Source organism: Calonectris borealis, chromosome W (genome assembly GCF_964195595.1).
Source record: "Calonectris borealis chromosome W, bCalBor7.hap1.2, whole genome shotgun sequence".
In the NCBI taxonomy this organism is placed as follows: Eukaryota; Metazoa; Chordata; class Aves; order Procellariiformes; family Procellariidae; genus Calonectris; species Calonectris borealis.
This window is the reverse complement of record NC_134351.1, coordinates 1,519,144-1,538,654: the sequence shown is the minus strand read 5'-3', so window position 1 is coordinate 1,538,654 and position 19,511 is coordinate 1,519,144.

Sequence of the window (19,511 nt, the reverse complement as noted above, 5' to 3'; positions counted from 1 at the left end):
GCCCCAGGAAAGATCCTCTTTGAGTGTACGTCTAAATGACGCCCACCATGCACCTTTTCCAAAACAGGCCCAGGAGCTGGGGTGACCCGGCACCTCTGTGGCCAAACTCAGGTGCCAGAACAAAAGATTTTTAAAGACCATTTACCAAGACTGGAAGTCCAGCCTGCTCAAGGTGTTTCACAACATACAACAACAGAAATGGAGCATCCAAACCTCAAGTGATTTTTGGAAATAAGTCTGGTTTTGTTCATTCCTCATTCGATACTTCTAAATCAAAAGCTAAGTTATTAAAAGGTAAATTTACTTTTGTCTATAAAGGTAAAGAGCAATTTTAAAGCAAAGTTTTAAGACTTGCTTTGTTTTATAAGGACCAGCAGGACCCAGAGGATTCAGCTCTGAGAGTTTCCAAGGATAAAAGTACATATTGCTGCTACTGCTGCTGCAACCGCTGCTGATGCAACCGCGGAAGAGAAGTCATTCTCAGGGGATTGTCCTCGTGACCACCGAGTGACACTGCACTGCATAATGAAAAAAGAAACACCAACATCTTGCAGAAACGGGCTATTGTTTAGTGCCTGCACTTTGCACCGAAAACCAGGTCTCAGTCTTGGTGTAAATCCACAGCTACTTCAAGGCGTTCAGCAAAGCTACACCTGGTTTGGCATCACTGCAAACTAGACACGCCTTTGGCACAGCGTCTACTGCTCGTGAGCCCCACGTGAGCTGATCTTCTCACGGTGCTTCTCATCCTCACCAGGTCGGGTCCAGTGCACCTAACATAGCGCTAGCATTATGTTAGGAGGCCTGTGAGGAGTTTTTCTCATTGGATGTGGCAATAGGCTACTACCAAGTCACATAAGCAGCGATAAAAAATGAAGGAGTAAGTCTCAGCCAAAACAGTCATCTTTTTTCTTTTTTTAATGTTGTTGACATTCCTAATGAAGAACTGAGGAAGAAAATATTTCCACATACTCCTACTGATGGAAGTTCAAATCAGATACTGCTGATTTATTTTTCAGTTTCTCCAAGTGTCCCATTTCATCTCTGGGAGGATGGAGCATGTTTTCGAGACACAGGACAGCATTATTTAGACAAAGAAGGCCCAAACCAGGTGGATTTTAAAAACTGAAGACAGTATTTACACAACTGAACCTCCAAATGTCTATTCATTGTTCCTTATTATGGGTAGGCATCACCCCAGCATCTCGGGGGAGGCCTCTGAAGGGATCAAGAATGCTTGAGAATTAATACGCTGTTGTTGGCAAGATGATGTCCCTGAAATGTATGTGGAAATGAGAAATAGTGGAGACCTATTACATCATTCTGGAGTCATTTTCATCAATGAAGAGAATTGCCACAAGCTGATGAATCCAGGGAGTCCCCTCGGTGATACCCACTGAACAACGGACACAAATCCCCTTCTCCTCATTTCCTACCTATACAGGGCCGAGGTCTACCTGATAATAAATATCACTAGCCCATTGGGCCATTTACTGTACTACCTTTTGTGTAAGTAGAAAGCCTCTATCTGAAATGAATTGGTCTCCAAAGAATAAAGGCATAAAAATGATTTTAAAAAATAAGTAATTGTTTCTTTTTGGAAGTACTGTAAGATAAAAATACAACTTGAAAATGTACTTGATAAAGCTGCCGGAAAAAAAAATCAACAGAAAAAGCTATTTGGAAAGTGGCTACTGACTTTAACAAAAATGACTGTATCTGAAAATATGTAAGGTATTTTGAGGGTTTTCTATAAATAAATTAAAAAACCCCAACTCCTAAAATCTAGCTTTTTTCCCAAGGAAGAGATAAAGAATAGGCATCACAACATTCAGAGGTACATTGAACTCTCAAAGATGTTGTGGATTTTTTTAAACTGTTTCCAGCACTTCATCAGCAGCCCAGCCCAGCCCAGCCAGCTGGGGCATGCCACCTCCTGAACGAGAACGTCTCACCTCGAGCTGCTCTTCCAGAGACCTTGGGGGGCTTCACAAGCGCGGACACCAATACCGTTGTCTTTCCAAAGGGAAAAGAAGGCAAAGAGTTTATATAACCGATGAATGAAAGACGTGAAAAGACAAGCAGATCCTGCCCACTTGGTTATACTATCTTTACTGTCAAATATTCCATAGAATAAGAGGATGCCGTAGCCAGTCTGGTATCCTGCAAAAGCCCCAGTCAAGATCAACACCTCATTGTGCTAGGCACAGCAGAAAGGTGAAGGAAGACATCATAATTTCGATCAAATCCCTTTGTTTAAATAGCCAGAAGATGAAAGAAACTCACATGGCAGGACATCAGTTAAACGCCAAGCCCTGACCCTCATGTCACCCCTGAGCCATCGAGTCCCACAGCCCTTGCGTTAGGAGAACTGGGTGACAGTCGAAACCACCTAATCACCTGCAGGAATCTGAATCGGAACTCGTCAACATCGGCATGAGATGAAAGAGCCACCTGCCGACACCAGCCTTCCCACCAACACATGGCGAGAACCACTCAACGCAGGAACAGTCCACCGCGAGCCCTTGCCACTCCGCGGGAGGAGAAATTTATCTTCAGGACGCATGGCTGCATCCTGAGTCTGCAAAGGCAGTGAGATGTTAGAGCAAAGAGTGGCAGAGGGAAAAAATAGACCGCTTGAATCCTAAGCAACTGGCTCTTAGGAGGTACATTATTTTCTTTTTAAACTGCTATGATTTCAGCGCTGGTGGCAGTGCCAGATCGGTAGCCCTGGAGACTGCAGCCTGCTGAGGGGACGGGTACCGCATGGCGCGCAGCGCTTCTAGCTCCCACTACCCCTGCCAAGAGACTTCAAATCGAACCTGCGGGGACTGCGTACAGCCAGCTAGGGTAAACTCAGCGCTGGCTGGCCTCCTCTCCTCTCCTCTCCTCTCCTCTCCTCTCCTCTCCTCTCCTCTCCTCTCCTCTCCTCTCCTCTCCTCTCCTCTCCTCTCCTCTCCTCTCCTCTCCTCTCCTCTCCTCTCCTCTCCTCTCCTCTCCTCTCCTCTCCTCCCCTCCCCTCCCCTCCCCTCCCCTCCCCTCCCCTCCCCTCCCTCCCCTCCCCTCCCCACGGCTGTGGGAAAGGGCCCCGGGGCAGCGAGGGCTGTGGACCAGGGCAGCCGAGGAGCGGAGCGGAGCAGAGGTGGCTGGACAAGCAGCACCCGGCCGATGCTTCCCCCGCGAAGGGCGGCTCAGACTTCCACTTGTCAGCTTTTTGCAGAGGAGGAGTATGTAAATCCCTCTGGCTTCCCTGGTGAACAGACACCTAGGCTTAGGATTTTTGGAATAAATTTTAGAATTTCCGCCGCTCCGGCGACATTATGTTTTACAGCCTGGAACGAGGAGAGGAGTGTCGATGTCCCCTCGTACCAGAACGCCCATGGCAGCTGGATAGCTAGCAGCAGCTCTTGCTGATTAATAACATATTACCATCTGTAAAAAGAATTGAACGTATATATGGGGCTGCAACATTTAGCAATCTCAAATGACATCTGAGTAATGTTGATTTTGTTTAGATGACAACCTCATTATGGTGCATAATTGCGAAGCAATCTCCTAGTAAACACTGGGTTAAAAACTACTGGAAGATTCTTGTTCCTCTCATTATTAATTAGCATGTGTCCACTCCGCCAGATCCAGAGCCCAAACTTCATTTGTTATGTTCAGCCAAATGCATGAATAGCTTTTGAGTAATTATTTTCCAACATCATCTAATACCTCTCTGCACATCAATTAAAAATCCTCTTAACAAGGAACTGCATTTTGTTTGAGATCAAATGCCTAGTCCAAAGCTGTATCAATCATGTAGAGCTAATTAGTGGGTCTGCTTTATATCATTTGTTTTACTTTATTATTCTATTACACACTTCCTAATGAAACCAATTGAACAATTTTAAAATCTTTGTTCAATTAACTGAAGGCTTAAAGGCCAGCTACCTAGGCAGGCTTTTTCTGCTTTAAAAAGCATGCATGTAAAGAAAAAAAAATCCCTGCATGTTTTATATCTATTTGTTTTATGTGGTAAATGCTCTACAGCTGTTTTTAAAGGTTTATCACTACTTTTATATTGCTTGCAAATAACTCATGGCTCACCAGACCCTTGAAGCCCTTTGTTCACAGTCAGGCGATGTTGAAAAAAAGGGCTGAAACGATGGGAGAAGGATCTGTGGGAGCTGATGTTGAGACCAGGGCTGCCAGGTCCCCTAAATTACCGATGGATGCTGACATTTTCTAAGCCAGTTGCACAGTGTTCTCCCTCATTGCAAAAAGAAGCTTTGAAAAGGATGGTCAGGGTAAATATTTGCCATGGGAAAATCGCCTTTTAATTCCTTAATATTAGAAAAACAGTGGACGAAATGTTATGTGAGGCTCCAAACAGTTAATACCATCTAATTTCTCACATAAGGATATTTTGGCAGAAGCCAGTGTGGTTACACCTCTGTGTTTCAACGTATGAATAGGCAGATGCGCTTGTTTCATTTCAGACAACAAGAAGGAGGATTATAAAAAATATTAATACACCTTTAATCACTGTAAAAGTTCTTTGCACAGCACTGTAGCTGCATAGACCAGCTCCCTTTCCCATGTGCCATGCTTGCCCACATTTCATTGCAACAAGCGTCTCTTGATCCGGGTGCCCACGCGAGGCCGGCTGTGGGGCAGATTCCACCCCTGTCAAAGCAACAAGCTGGCGGAGTGCTCTGCACCCCGGCCGGGCTGTCACACCCGGGAATTTAACTCACCCCGCCGCTGGCTGCTGAACCTCCCTCTCACCAACAGCTCCTTCAAGCGGTACAAGATGCTGGTGTAGGTACTTCTGCCACCGTGAAGAGGCTGGAGGGACCTCAAGCAACATGCTGCCACGAGCAGCCCACACTCCTCTTGCCACATTTTAAGAGGAAGCCTATCTAAGCCCTGCTTAGCCAAGCCTCCAGGAGCCAAGCTCATGTCCCCATCTCCACCCAGGAGGTCCAGCAGCTGATCAGCTGGGAGCTGAGCAGTACTAACCCTTATAAACTCCCAAGCCGTACTGCCCTCAGTGCAGCTATATTTTGCAGACACCATATGGAGAGGGAAAATCACATCCAAGTTTATGGCTATTTTGATGGACAAGCAATAGTTGAGCATACCAAAAATACGGTGCTCAGCTTGCAGCTAGAGTGAGGCAGGGCTGTGCAGCTAAGGAAGAGGAGAGTCTGTACAACTTTTATAAATAAATTTATTATCCCTGTGCCCCAGTGTGATACGGACCAGGTTTTCCTGAGCATACACCTTCTCACCTGCCCTCTCTCACTGGGGTCACCTCTGGGTGGTGGGGAGATACTGGATCACGTCGGCTGGCTGGTCCATGCTCCCGAACAGCAGCTGTGCCCTGATTTCAGCCTTTCACCAGGACACTTTCACAGGAAATACTCCCGGATTAGAGAACTGGCAAATTAGTAGCAGCTCTGTCTGGTTGGGAAGATTTGGGAAAGAAAGGTGGGTTATAACGTCATGTTCTGCTGCTCTCAGAGGCTGTAGGGTTACTTCACACAGTAAGTGTAACTGGACTGAATTTTTCATTAAGGAGCCAAACCAAAAACAATGAAAAAACATTAAACACCCACTCATACACAAAATGCCCACAGCATCTACATTCTCAAGGTACAGTAATATTTTTCCCAGCAAACACTATTTTTACCCCTTCCATACTAATTTTAAATTGTCAGAACTGCCTAACTCCCAAAATATTTGTAAGAGGACATATCATATGTCACAAAGCATATCCTAATTAATGTACAATCAGGGTAGTTAATGTTGGTAAAGTAGAACTAATTTTCTCCAGCTAGCTTGTCTAAATGGTCCCCTATGCAGCAAAAGTGAATGCATTTTAACTAAATAAAACTGACAAATCAGCAGATGCTTAGGGGCTTGCAGCAAATGGACTGTGTTTCCTTTTTCATATGGGTAAGAAGGGTAAAAATAAGAATAACTTTCACATGCCGTCAGATTGCTTTGGAGAAATCAAGTAATATTACAGAAGCATTTGAGCAGAGGGAATTCAGATTTAGACCTCTAGAAATCTGGGTTTCAGAGCTGAATTTCTACTTCTTTTTAATATCAAAAAATTCCTTGCATTCATTACAGGCTGAATTTAAAGATACATGCCTTTCAGAAAAGCACTGTGCTCCTGTCTGCTTTCCCACCCAGGCAACTTCCATTGCTTCAGCGGGAGCCACCTGCGCATCCCTGTCTGGTGGGGGTCTGAGGAGCGCAGCTGGACATCGGACAGGATCTGCGCGGCTGCACCGAAGGGCACAGCCTGACAGGTAGATAATGATATTTGTCAAAGAGCAGAAAGGTCCTGGCCCTGCTGCGGCTGAGGATGCCTCACGACATCCCAGGCCCCAGCCTGGACCACCGCTGCCCTGGGAAACCATCGCCATCTCCACCATCATCACCATCCTGTGGTGGGTACCGACGGCACTGCTGTCCCACGGCCAGCCTGCCCGGCCTCCCGGGGGTTTTGGGAGGTCCCTGGAGCTGATGTTAGTGCACCCTGACTCTGTCCGTACTCGGTGAGGCTGTCACAGCCCCTCATTTTTCCCTAAGGGTGTGTCACTTTGCTTTACCTGATTATTTCATTGCTACTTTGCTTATATTTGTGCATGCTTACTCCTGTTTTAGCGCGCCGTCAGGGAGACCCGGTAGTCACTTACCAGTGGCATAGAAGCAGGAAGGACACCGGTATCTAATGCCATGGTCTCACCCACGGTTTGGACAGGCTGAAGGTGTGACGAGCTCACGGGTGGATGGTGGGGGTCCCAGAGCCGACACCAGGCACCCAGCACTTTGTGAAGACTTGGTCTCTGTAGCTAGTGCCTGATTTATCCTCCCAGCAGCTCCACCACGGCATTCCAGCATGTCCGTTCATGCAACATGCGGTTCTGCCTGGGGAGGGGGCTCCCATGGTCGAGGTCTCTGCAGGTGGCCCCCGGTACCCCCTCTGCGGGGCTGCTGGAGGGGGATACACGCCTCTTCACGGACAGCACGGCAGCTCAGCACCTCGCAGGCGCTGGGTCCAGCCTCAGCACCACGTCTCCTCGGCTGAGCATGGAGCCCGCTCCTCACGGTACCCAGAGTGGCTGTTAAAAGCACCTGAGCAGCGTAAGGAGCCCAAAGGGAGGGAGAGGGAACACAACAGCCCTGGTTGCTTGAAGAAAATGGGAGACACTAAACATAAAGAAATCCCAAAAGGAGTGGGAGAAAATTACTATGAATATTTATGGTTCCCTGTGAATAATAAGTGAATGTAGGCTCAATATTTTATTGTACAAACAGGTTTTATTTAGTTAAATCTGTAACAGATGTTATGAAGCTGCACCGAGGTGCATCCTGGCTCTGCGGGCGCTGCAGCTCTCCGGGAGGAAGCGCATTGGGTGCAGCCCCTCGGACGCGGGTGCCCACCAGCCCGGCGGAGATGTTTGATGTCCGCTCCCCAGGTGTGAAGGGCTTTCGGTGTCAAGACATTTGGGAGCCATTAAGATTCCTCACTCGTACACAGCCTGTTTTCTGTTTCTCCTCGTTCGTGAGGGGAAGCGGGGGGAAGCATCCTTTTCGGATTATCCGAGCATCCTGTTTGGAAAGTTTTTGCCAGAAAAAGCAGCTACATTTCACATCCAGCTAAGAAACAAAACCAGACACACAAAAACCCCAAGACCTCTTGGTGTCAAGAGAGAACTGTGCTCCCTTGTCTTTGGGGCCTTGGTCATCTCTAAGCTTAAGAAGAGTCACGAAAGAAATTGCCTATAATTAGTTGAGTGCTAAACTGATGTGAGCAGGAGGAAAAGCAGAAGAAAGCAGCGAAGACCGGTTTCAAATTCTGCACCGTTTAATTATCTTCTTTGGGTGACAAAAACAATCCTTCTGATGGTGTAAACCATTTTCACACATTGACTTCAGCCAGAGGCAAACCGGTTTACATGTCTGATTGCCTCTGGGTAGAAAATAAGAAAATAAGGCAGAGCATAAACTTCATGGAGATTTCGAGCGGTGACTTCTAAAGGAAATCCGGCAACCCCATCGGTCGGCTTGCTGCCTCACGTGTCTGAGGGGTATGACAGTGATTCTGTCAGCTGCACCAGCTCTGGGCTTGCAAAATGACTCGTGTTACAAGCTGGCTCACAAGAGTGACTTAGGCATGACTTGGAGCCGGACTCGGCCAGCCCCAGCCGTTCAGCATCACACACTCTTGTTCAGCTGCTGCCTGGACTTGGGAGCACTGGAGCCTTCCTCGTACCAAATTTTTCCCTGGTAAAGCTGTGGCAATTAGATTTCATCTGTTGGGGAGCTACCAAAGCCTTGGTGGGTCTCGGATCATGCCTCCACCTTGACGGGATCCCCAAAGCAGATGTTCTGCCCCTTAGGCAGCCCAGCTGAGCAAATGCGTACTGAACACGCCTGATCCTGAAAAGCCACAACCATACCCCAGGAGTCTGCAATGTGGCAGCTTCAGATCCCTCTTCTGCCCTGGGGAGTGGGAGTCCCCGGGCAGTGCCTGCCCGCTAGCCCACAGGAGACTCTGCCACGTCCTTCAGGCTCTCCTGCCCCGAGTTGCATGAAATACAGAAATATTTGTGGGACCCCCAATGAGATGCACTTTTCCCACCCTGCAAGTCTGAAGCAGTGGGGTCACTCCGTGTTCAGCCCAGTCAGTTAATTGATCTATGCAAAGTGGGCCGGCTTTCGCAGAGGAGGCTGAGGCTCTCCCTACATCGCTGTGTAAAGCTGTCGGTACACATAAGGCTTTGCCGTGCAGCCATAGCTGACCCAGCTTGTGTGCAGTACGAAGCATAGACGAGCTGGACCATGCAGTTGTGTAGCTTCTGTTACCTAACTGAGCTCCTTAGGCTCTGTTCAAGCATCTGTGCAAAGCTGTGCTGTGCAGACGTTGCACCTATGCACCTCTATTTTTACAATTTCTTCCTAAGGATCTGGAGTTGTATTCCTGTCTCTTAAGGCAGGGATGGGGTTTGAACTCCAATTTCCCAGGTGAGTGCCCTGTTAAGAAAGAAATGCAGCATATTTTCAGCTGTGCACTAAAAGAAGCAATCCTCCCATTTAGTTAACATGAGGGCAAACTCTGGGCTGTGAGTGCTGAGCAGAGAGATTCACATTTCCCCCCCAGCTGTCCGCATCTGAGCAGTGACGACTTCCTATCCTTGAGTCCTTTGCTGCAGTCAGAGATGGACTGCAAGAACATCAGCCTATCTCCCCGTCTGCCCCTTAATCAGTTATGACTTGTGAAGATGGATATAATCCACTCGGAGCTGCTATCATGGAGCTCGGGTGGGAACTCCATAATGAGATTAGTTTCAGCAGCCTACTCACACACTTGGAGTTACACATGCCCTTATACTTTCACATATGTTTAAAGTTCACTGGCAACCAATGTGCAATGTGTCTTTGCTTACATAAACATCCCTAAGATTAAAATCCTAAATCAAGGTTACTGCACATGTGTGCGTGTTTGTTGGCTGAAAGATTTTACAAGCTCTGATGGCCAAGTTACAATCCAAGCATGCAAGATCTACATGATGGATTTGCAAATAGCTGTGGAAAAAAGGAACTTGCAAGCTTCATTGGCAAAGCCAATGGTGCTTGTTAGGTGCATCAGGTGAGTAAGGAGGGAGCTGCAATGCCTGTGGACACAGAAGTGATGGGAACAACTCCAAGGGGAGGAAAGCTAGCCTTGTAAATAGAGCAAATGCAGAACGGGCACATGCAGCGACTTAGAAAAGGAGTCTAAAAAAATAGATATAACATGCTTAAAGTCCTGGGTTGAAACTCACCTTTGTCATGAGCGAGGATTGTTATTCAGCCTGCAGAACATTTAAGTCACATTTACGGTCTCAAAATAGGGCTTAAGTAGGACATAAGTGTTCATAACCTTGTGCTGGCCACAGCACAGGGATGTTTTCAGCTCAAGTGAACATTGAATTCTTGCTTCAGCTAGATGAAATCCTCTTGGCATTGAGCCCTGATCAAGGTTTGGCGAGTGTACACTAGTTACAGCCAACATTCAGGAGCCTGAGACTGCCCTTGCTGAAACAAAATGGAGAGCACAAGTGCTCTCTCCCAGGCGAAAGCGTCTCCTACAGATTTCAGGACACGAATAAAAACTGGCCATACAAATGCGCCTCTATTTTCTCATGCTTCCCCTCGCTCTGTGAGCACTGCAAATTTAGAATATTTGAAAGCAAATGCTACCCTGTCCTCACGTAGTTTTTTATGGACATCAGCTTGCGACGTCTTTACAATTAATACATACAAAGATGAAGTGACAGTTCCCCCCTCAGCCCTTGGTTGTGGTTCACAAGGGCCAAGATCTTCTCCTTCTCCTTGGCCAGAACATAAGAGAACGGCCATCTGGAAATTAATTTTGAACAAAGTGTAAAGAGAGAATATTTTTGTGATCTAATTCTTTAGGTAACATTATTTAATTTATTTACACAAAGAAACGAATATGGAGACAGATGCAAAACAGAACTTGAGAGGCAGAGAGCCCATTGTTCTGTTCTTCTTCTGTAAAGAGCCAATTATTCTGCTTTAAGTCCTTTAGTTTCAGGGGCTGACTGAGTAGTTTAAGGGATAAAAGTATTAGCCTTTCATCTGTAGGATTCAAGTGCCAGTCCTCAAGGCAGACCAAAGCAAAATGAAGTGCGTTGTCTTATTTTGCTTCTTAATGTATTATTATATAATGGTATTATTAAACATTAGTGAATAGAGAATTAAAATTTCCAGCACTGACAGCTGATTAATTTTTTTAAAGTAAAAAATTTCACTCATCATCAAAAATATAAATGAAATCTTTTAAGGCAACTTTCAAGGAAAGCACAATGGCTGCTATTTTCTGTAACTATAATACGCCTTTCTGTAATATTGTAATCAGAGTGCATTTCCTTTTAGCTTCAGAATAAAACACAGATTTCAGTCTTTGAAATACTAAAAAAAGAGAGGGCAAGAAGAAGAAGAAGGAGAAAGGTTTGCTCCATTATCACTGGAAATGAAGGGGTCACAAGCCTTTACAGCCTATGCCTTTTTCTCTCAGGTTTTTCAGCCAGCATGGGTGACTGTCAGGCCGATGGGCTCTTTCCAGAAGTTTGTTGTGTGGCTGGGCTCACCTCCTTTGTCACCTTCAGTCTGTCTCTGCAATGAGTATCACAATATTTACCTTCCTCCTGCAAGCACTGGCTAGCTAGCATCTCGATTTATGCTCTTTTGAACCAACTATTGCTCTAAATCCTTGAACCTGGGGAAAAAACTGGACCTTAAACTTGTAGTGCTTAGGTAAATTCCTCTAATTCCCTTAGGCTGTCATAATTCAGTGAAGAATAAATGCCATAGCTGTGCTAAGGCGCACTTGTAGAAGCAAACAGCATCTGTACGCGCGGGTCAGTAACAGCAGGAATATTGCAGGGGCAGGGGGCCGGGAGAGCTGGGGTTGGGGGAGCGCAGGGGCTCTGGCGAGGGGCTGGGATGCCCGAGGAAGGGTAAGCTTTAAACAGCTCTTCTGGAGGACGGTTGGCGGAGGAAAGGTGGGGCTTTCTCCTCCTGAGGAGGGGGATTTCTGCAGACCAGGAGGAGCTGTAGGGCTGGTTTCCTCTCGACCGGGAGCCCTCTCCGACTTGTCTTGCGGGTTTGTTTATTTACCTGCAATAGAGGTAACCGGAGGCACTGCTGCCCTGAAGGACGGCCGCTGCGGGCGGCCCCCGACCCGGCTGGGCTGGTCTCCCGCCCCACGAACCCACCACGCCAGGGGCCAAGGAGCGACTTGGCGGCACCCGCCTTCCTCGGCAGAGCCCGGCGCTGACCCGCAGCCGAGCCCCTGCGCCCCGGCAGCCCCAGCGCAGCCGTACTCACGCACGGTGTGACAGGCAGCGCCAGCAGTAATAAAGAAGAATGGCTACATGCATCCAAATAGGAGAACCCTAGAAACTTTCCATCATGTCAGCAGTTTTCTGTCATGTCCTAATAGGTTCATTTGAGCAATTTTGTTTTCACTAATAGGATACAATGAATAATATAATCATATCAGGAAGTTTTTAAATTATATTAGGAAAAATGAATATTGGAACGACAGAATACAAATATGAGGCCAAAAAAAATGCAGGTAAAAAAGAGATATTTTGGGACCTGATTCTATTAGATATTCCTGCGGCATTAGTCATGGGAATGGTATTACTGTCCACGCCACTGCCTTTGATGCACAGCCTGTAGTTATCGGGGAATGGCAGACATCTTTATCATCCCGGTATGTTTATATGTTGGGAAAGGAACGTGTCTTCCTGGATCATATATGTTCTGCCCAATAATGTCCTTATTAGCCTTCCGTCTGCTCACGCTGCAGTAACTGGATGACTACAGCAATATGTTTTCATTAAGAGCCAAAAGCGAAACGCGGAGGCAGACACCCTGCTATTCCCAAAGTGTGCCAGCCACCGGCCAGGGACGCGGCGTGGCCGGAGGGCGAGACGGGACCACGCAGAGAAGAGAGGAAACCACCTATGGGCACATACACCTCTTCTCGTGGGCTGTCTCTCGCAGCAAGACTTTGTGTTTTTAATGAGTTCTTTTAGCAGCGAAAGCAATAATCATGCAACTAAAAAAATATACGAAGCCAAGAGGTTTCAATGTCTTTTCCCGGCTTTGTCCCCGGGAGATGCTAGTTTAGTGATGGGAAGCCTCCAGGACCGCTAAGGCCGGAGCAGATCCTCCACCCCAGGGCGACGGACCTGCTCTCGGGCTGCAGCCTGGGGTCTCCTCCGCACCGCCGCCCAAGCTGGGCCGTCGCCTCTGCTCTAGGCAAGGGGAAAGGCAAGAGCTGTACCTGCGGCCAGACACGCGGGTGACGCTGACACAGCCCGGCCGGTGACAGGATCTTCCCGCCCTGCTCAATCACCTGTCCTCTTGGCACTTGTAAGCGTCCAGTAATCGCTGAAAAAATTATTCCAGTTTGGTTTGAAAGTTTTTTTGAAATCGATTAATAGCATCAGCAGTTATTTAGGAATAACTCAATGCTTGAAAATTAATATATAATAGTAATTGCTATTAGTAGTTAATGTTTGTGAATATGAGTACATATGTGATCATTTTGTATTTAATGTTTAAGAACAGGAGAGAAAATCAGGCAGACACACGCAGGTATACACAGCCAGAGCAGGATAATACATACATACCTACGCGTGTATACATATAATTTATTTAAAAACCCAAGCTAATAAAATCACTAACACCCTCCCGGAAGCAGGAACATCACTGCAAAATCTCGGTGCACCAAGCAATTGTTGCATGAAATCAAAGTAAAAGCTGCAATTCAAACGGCTCCAGATTTCATGTTTGCACTGCAAAGTCTGCATTACCCCCCCTCGTCCGGGGAGTCTGCGGGGATCCCGGGAGACCCCGCACGGCTGGGCACATTTTGTCATCTAAAGCATTCTGGTTTCTTTCTTGGCTTCACTGTTCACATGTATCCCCCCGCCTCATGCTCCCCTCTGCTCCCTCCTGATTCCCACACCCACCCCACAGCATTAACCGCTCTGGCAGACACCTTTGAGAGTGTAAACTGAACTTTTAAAATGAGGTCATTTGCCTTTTCCCTGCTAGCTTGATTTCAAAACAGAGACATATTTACTAGCCCAGCAAAAGAAATCCTCCGGGCTGCCGGACCCTGCAAAACCGTGTGGGAATGTGTTTTTATTAGGTGGTAACATCTCAAACCACAGTGTTTCCTAGAGTGAATGTCTGACCGCATCCCTACTTAGAATTCGAATGGCCTTAATTCAGTTTAACTCACCTCACGTTGCAGAAAATCAAGTTATTTCAGATTACAGTCACTTTAATTCCAAATGCGCACGTTTCTACAATGGCTTAATTTAACTAACTAATTATAAATTCACACCTTTTACTAATTCCTATTAACTTTCCCACATGACCTGGTAAAGAAAGTCTTGAAAACTGTCATCAAATATAAAAACCTGCCACCGCCCCCTCCCCCAAATCTTTAAGTAATAGATTTCCAAAGCAGTGCCCTTGTTTTTCCACTAAGTTTCTGGTCTGTATTCCCCCGGGAGAAAACATCAGCCAGATCATGTGGCATCAGTGTCAGGCTGCTGACTACACAAAAGTATAATGATTTTCATCCATCTCCGGGAGCCTTGAAGAGGCCACAGAAACATCCTGGCACAACGCACCTGTCCCTGGGACAGGTACCGCAAAATAATTGCTCAGTCCTTCCCGCTCCGTTTCCAGACGCTGCACAAGGCTGCTAATAAAGATGCATGGCTTTTGTGTCATCCATCTGGGTTCCCAGAGCAGGTACGGATCCGCGCTCGCCACCGAGCCTGCTCGCTGCTGGAGGAGCTCAGACACCCAAAAGACAACGATACCTTTGTCTGCAGTCTTATTTGCCTTGTGTGTGTTCTTGCTACATTATCATACAGGGCCAGTAGCTTCCGAAGTACTACAGAAACTATTCTGCTATTAACGCTTTCTGCTTCATTTCTCAGCCAAGCAATATTGGCAAAATTTCCCTTTTCGTTGAACCTCGCTAGTAAGACAAGGGGAGTGCAATTCTGTTATTTATTATTATTGCATTATCATTGCATTGAATCATGCAATATGTTACCTCCCCTACCAGAGGTAATGAGGCAGATGGGGTTTACGTGCTTAGGTGAGAGTTGATCGGCCAAACGTGGGATGCTGTAAAAGCACCCAGGTTTTTTGTCCGTAACAAGGGAGCCTGCCCATCAGCGCGTTGCCTCCGTGGTGACGCGTGTGAACCCTTTAAGCAGCCGCAGCCCCTCCGTTCATGGATCAGGGATGAGCTCAGGTCAGAGGTCTGTGCTACCCGCTGCAGCAGACTAGCTGGCGTTCACTCGCATCAGTGGGCCCATATCCAGGTTTAGAGACCAAGGACGTGCCTTAGGCTGCACTAACTTGAAACGGTGGACGGAAACAGGTTGGAAAGACTATGCTTATGCACAAAATGTTTTTTTTCCTGGTAGCAAAGTCAGCATAAAGACATAAAAGCAGCCAGCATGCATGCTGGAATGACATTTTGATAATGACACTTTTCCTCAATTTTAAAATGGGTTGGAGTGTTATCATAATCTTTGCAGCAGCAACGAGGTGCTTCCTGACTATCAGTGTTAAAGAAAGTGTGACATGTCTGGGAGACATTATTAGAAACTGGAAGTAATATCTCATTGCATTTTCATTTCTGATTTGGGGTAACCCATAACACAAGAATTCATGGCATTTACTAATAACTCCCTTATGCATCCACACCCCGGAGAGGACGATGTTAATTTATGGAAAATCTTTTGGTCCTGGAGTTCACCGTGCTTTAGTGGTCGTTGCGCAATTCTTGTCCCATCAAACGGGGTTCGGTGGGTCTGGAACAAACTCGGGTCCAGACGTCCCCGAGCAGCGGGATGCGGTTCACCACTGTCATCTCCCTTCTCTCCGAGCGGCAGCCCTGAGCCAAAGGGCTCTGAACTGGCCAAAGTTTTCATCTTTGGGCCCATTTCCCAGAGTACTGAGAGAAAAGGATTGCTTGGGTCTTGCTTCTGGAAAATGTCAAGGGATGCACCAAGATTCTTTGAAAATGGTTCTGTGGGGAAAAATTCATTCAGGCAGAAACAAGGGAAGGTAATTAAAGACATCCAGCACTCAGCCGGATCCTTCTCAGAAACGCAGCCAACGCTCCCATCAAACTTCACCTCCTCATTCTGATTTTCTGCTGATTGAGCCACCACCAAAGCGCCGCAGACCCTTGGTCATGCAGTGGCAGGAACTCAACAGCTGAGAATTAATTTGACCCAAAAAACCTTAACCTTTTACCAAATTGGACCCTCCTGTGCCTCACCATGAGACCCTGACTGCGCACAAGCGTATGCACGGCCAGCACACGGGGAAAAGGACATCCAAGGTCAGGTGGGAATGAACCTGAGGCTTGCGAAGCAGCAAATGCATAACAGCTTTGGGCGTGGTATCTACGAGGGATGGACAGTAAGGGCACAACGCCCCTGAACCGCAGTACCGCGTTTTGCCATTTCTGCACATGTATTATCATTTATTATTATCCTTAGGTATTTTGCTATGGGATATTTATAGAATTTCTTCACATTCAAAAATGTATTTCTGTGGGAAAAAAGGGAGAGTCTTGCAGCATCTTCCAGCTCTTCACAGGGACTTGGGTATCTGAGCGATTAGGACTGGTTTAGCCATATGCCTAGAGCGGACTGCTACAAGCGGCACTTCAAACTCCTAATTTCACAAAATCTCCGTATTACCAGTTCAAGATCTTTGAACAACCAACAGATTTTCCTAGATTGTTGCCCAGAGCTGTTAATCCCACATTTCATCCTTTCCTGGGTTTTTTTTAGAGGTTGAGAAACGTAATCCTAATTTAATCCTGACTCTGGAACCCACTGAGGGTCGTGGAGGGGCAGGGTCCCGACGGGCAGGTCAGAAATGGGAAGCTCTCCACCTCGTGCCAGCACTAGTGCTGCAGAGCCGTTGGGTCTCTTGTAGAAGGCTTTTCCCAGAAACTCCCGTTGCGTTAGCTAAAGACAGTGACCCGACAACCCTGCCGGGTGGACGTCGGCCGGGGGGGTAAAGGCCGCGGGAGATCGGAGGGGCTGTCATTGCTGGATTTATTCCCCCAAAACCAGTGGGCTGCAGAGGGGAAGAGGGGCAAGGTCACACTGCAGCCACACAGCCGTGCTCACGCCTCCAAAATAAAAAGCAAGAAAAAAACCAGGGAAAATCAAACTGACATTCGGGTCTCAGCTTATATAATTGTACCTTTTTATTAGTACAAAGGTATGACTGCAGGACAGGGTGTCAGACTTAACTCTGAATTTCCGTGCTTTATTGGATTAATTGTGAATGTAAGATACTTAATGTTACTGTAACAGACAGCAGTTTGAGGGGTCTAAGTCTTGGTGATTTTTTTGTTTTGTAAATTTTGAGTGAGGGAATGAGAGGGGGAATTAGTAAGACTTCTTTAAGAGAAAAAGTGACTCTTGCTTTTCTGCTTCTCTCGCACTGTTGGTTTCACAGAGGAGTGTCAGAACAGCTAAGGGAAGATCCTCGCCTGCTCTGACCTCTCGTGTACAGTGCAGCCCCTAAACTACACCCAACATTTGCTCATCAGTCCACTTGTAACAGGTTCATCACCATCATTACTACAAGGCACTTTTATTCCAGCCACGCTTTGGCTGGTCCACAGCAGGTAAGGGAACCGGTGCCGGGACACCCGAGCTGGCTGTTGCAGATCCCCGTGGGCAGCGAAGGGCTGTGCTGAGAGACGAGCTCAGGTCTTGAAACCAGCCTGGCGTGGTTAGCAGAGCCCCCTGCTCCAGCTGTAAGTACTGGCTCTTCGCAGGATGGGGCCACGTGGTCCTGCCTGGGGCATCTCCCACTCGCCCTTTGGCTCTTCAGTGGCTCTTGATCACTTATGACAAAGGGCTTTTAGGTCATTTGATGTCCTGCAGATATTTCCAAAATCTTTTCACACCATCTGCATGTAGGTTTTGAATTTTCTTGTGTTGTGTACACAAGAATCTGGTCCAAGCCCAAACACAGGTGAGGTTCCTTTCTCATTAGCATAAAGGTGCCTGCGACCAGAACACTTTATTCCTCTTTCCCTGTATCTGTATGTTGATATAACAGCACCTGCGGTTGGAAGGACGTTATAGTCATGATGATATGGTCTTTGCATATCATCCAGCACTACTTGGCCTTCCACGTGGAGGTAGGTCCTGAGAGAGATGTCAAGGAGACAACAGCTTTGCTGTGAAGCTGAAAGGTGAGTGGACAACTCGGATATCATTAACAAGCACAGTCTTTGAGACAACACGCAAGTTATGTAACCACTGATCTGCACTGATGCCAAATATTATCACGTCCCTGTGGGTTTGACATACTCTGAATATTCCAAGAGCTTTTATTCTCATTCTAACCCACATCATCTGCCTTTTTCACTGAAGAGCTCATCTTTTTTGGGGAAAGAGAGCCCCACAAATATATCAAGATTGAGAGGGAGGGCCGTTGGAAAACAGAATATATCTTTCTTAACTCATTCAGATTAAAAATTTCTCAGTCTTTGACAGCAGTTGTGTCCCTGCAAATTCCATTGCCTGGCTGTTTACAGGGAAGTGTCTGATTCCCCACTCTGCACCAGAGTAACCCCGTTAACTCCACGTTTCCTCTCCTCCCTCTGCCAATACAGCTTCTGCATGTACTTGGCTCCATCATGTTTCACTTCAAGTAGAGGAACCAAAATACAATCTCATGTCATTTGCTGTCCAGCTGCAGTCTGCCGAGATAATACACTGCTGGCTCTGTTTCTAGGACAAAACATTTTTCATGTTTATTTTTATATTTAAAAAAAAAAAAGCTTTCAAACTTTTCAATGCTTATTTAGACTGCAAGTTATTAATGTTTGTCTATTACTATTACTCATTTAAGATCAGTCTTATGAGTTGATAAAGGGCTCGGTTTCTGGGTTTGGTTTTTTTTTTTTACCAGAGAAAAAATAGTGTATATTGGAAATGGAAATCTGACATCCCAAAAGCAAGTAGAGCCAAATGCTAGACAGAGGAACCCTAAGGTCTTAGCCTTCAACCCACTTATTAGAACCAGGATTTACTGTGACTTTGTGCAGCAGAGGATTAATGGAATGAATCACCTTACTTCCCCTTAAGATTTGCCTAGGCATGTGATTTGTGTCTGCTAAGCTGGTATAATGATGAACAATCCTTTTTATTAACGTGGTTAAAAATAGAAACTGCAGTAAGACCTTACATAAACTAGAAGTAACACGTGCCAACTCATGCCCAAATCCCCAAGTGAGCTGTTTCGGTCTATGAAATGTTGGCATCAAACAAACAAGTTGAGTATTTTGAGAAAATAGGAAAAGAGAGTATAAAGCTACTCTGGTGCTTTTCTCTAAATGCCGTGAGCACAAGGTCATCACTTTCCTTTCCACATTTTTCCCACGCGACAATGGAGTACTCTGGGTCCGTGCGGGTGTGGGAGTACTGCGTGTGCATGGGCACCGACACGTGTGCACTCACACGCATGCACAAATACATACACGCGTATGTGCACACGCACACACACACTCACAGTGTGTCAGTGTCCTCTTGTTGGCAATGTCCAGCATTTCTAAGCAGCCTTGTGCAAGACCCAAATGCATCCAGCTACTGTGCAGATGGTGCAATGGAGCTGGGGACAACTTTATGCCTCCTTCATGCCTTTTTATTTGCACAAATTGAGACGCAGCCTGGGCCATCACTTGCCTGAGCACGAACTGAACCTCTGTCAGTCAGGAGAGGTGGGTACCAGCCCACGGAGCCCACCACCAGAACTCTAGGCCCCTCTTTTGCAGTAATTTGTAATTTCATCCCAATTTTACCCTTAAACTGTACCTTCTCAGTCACTCTCCTCACCTCTAGTATAAT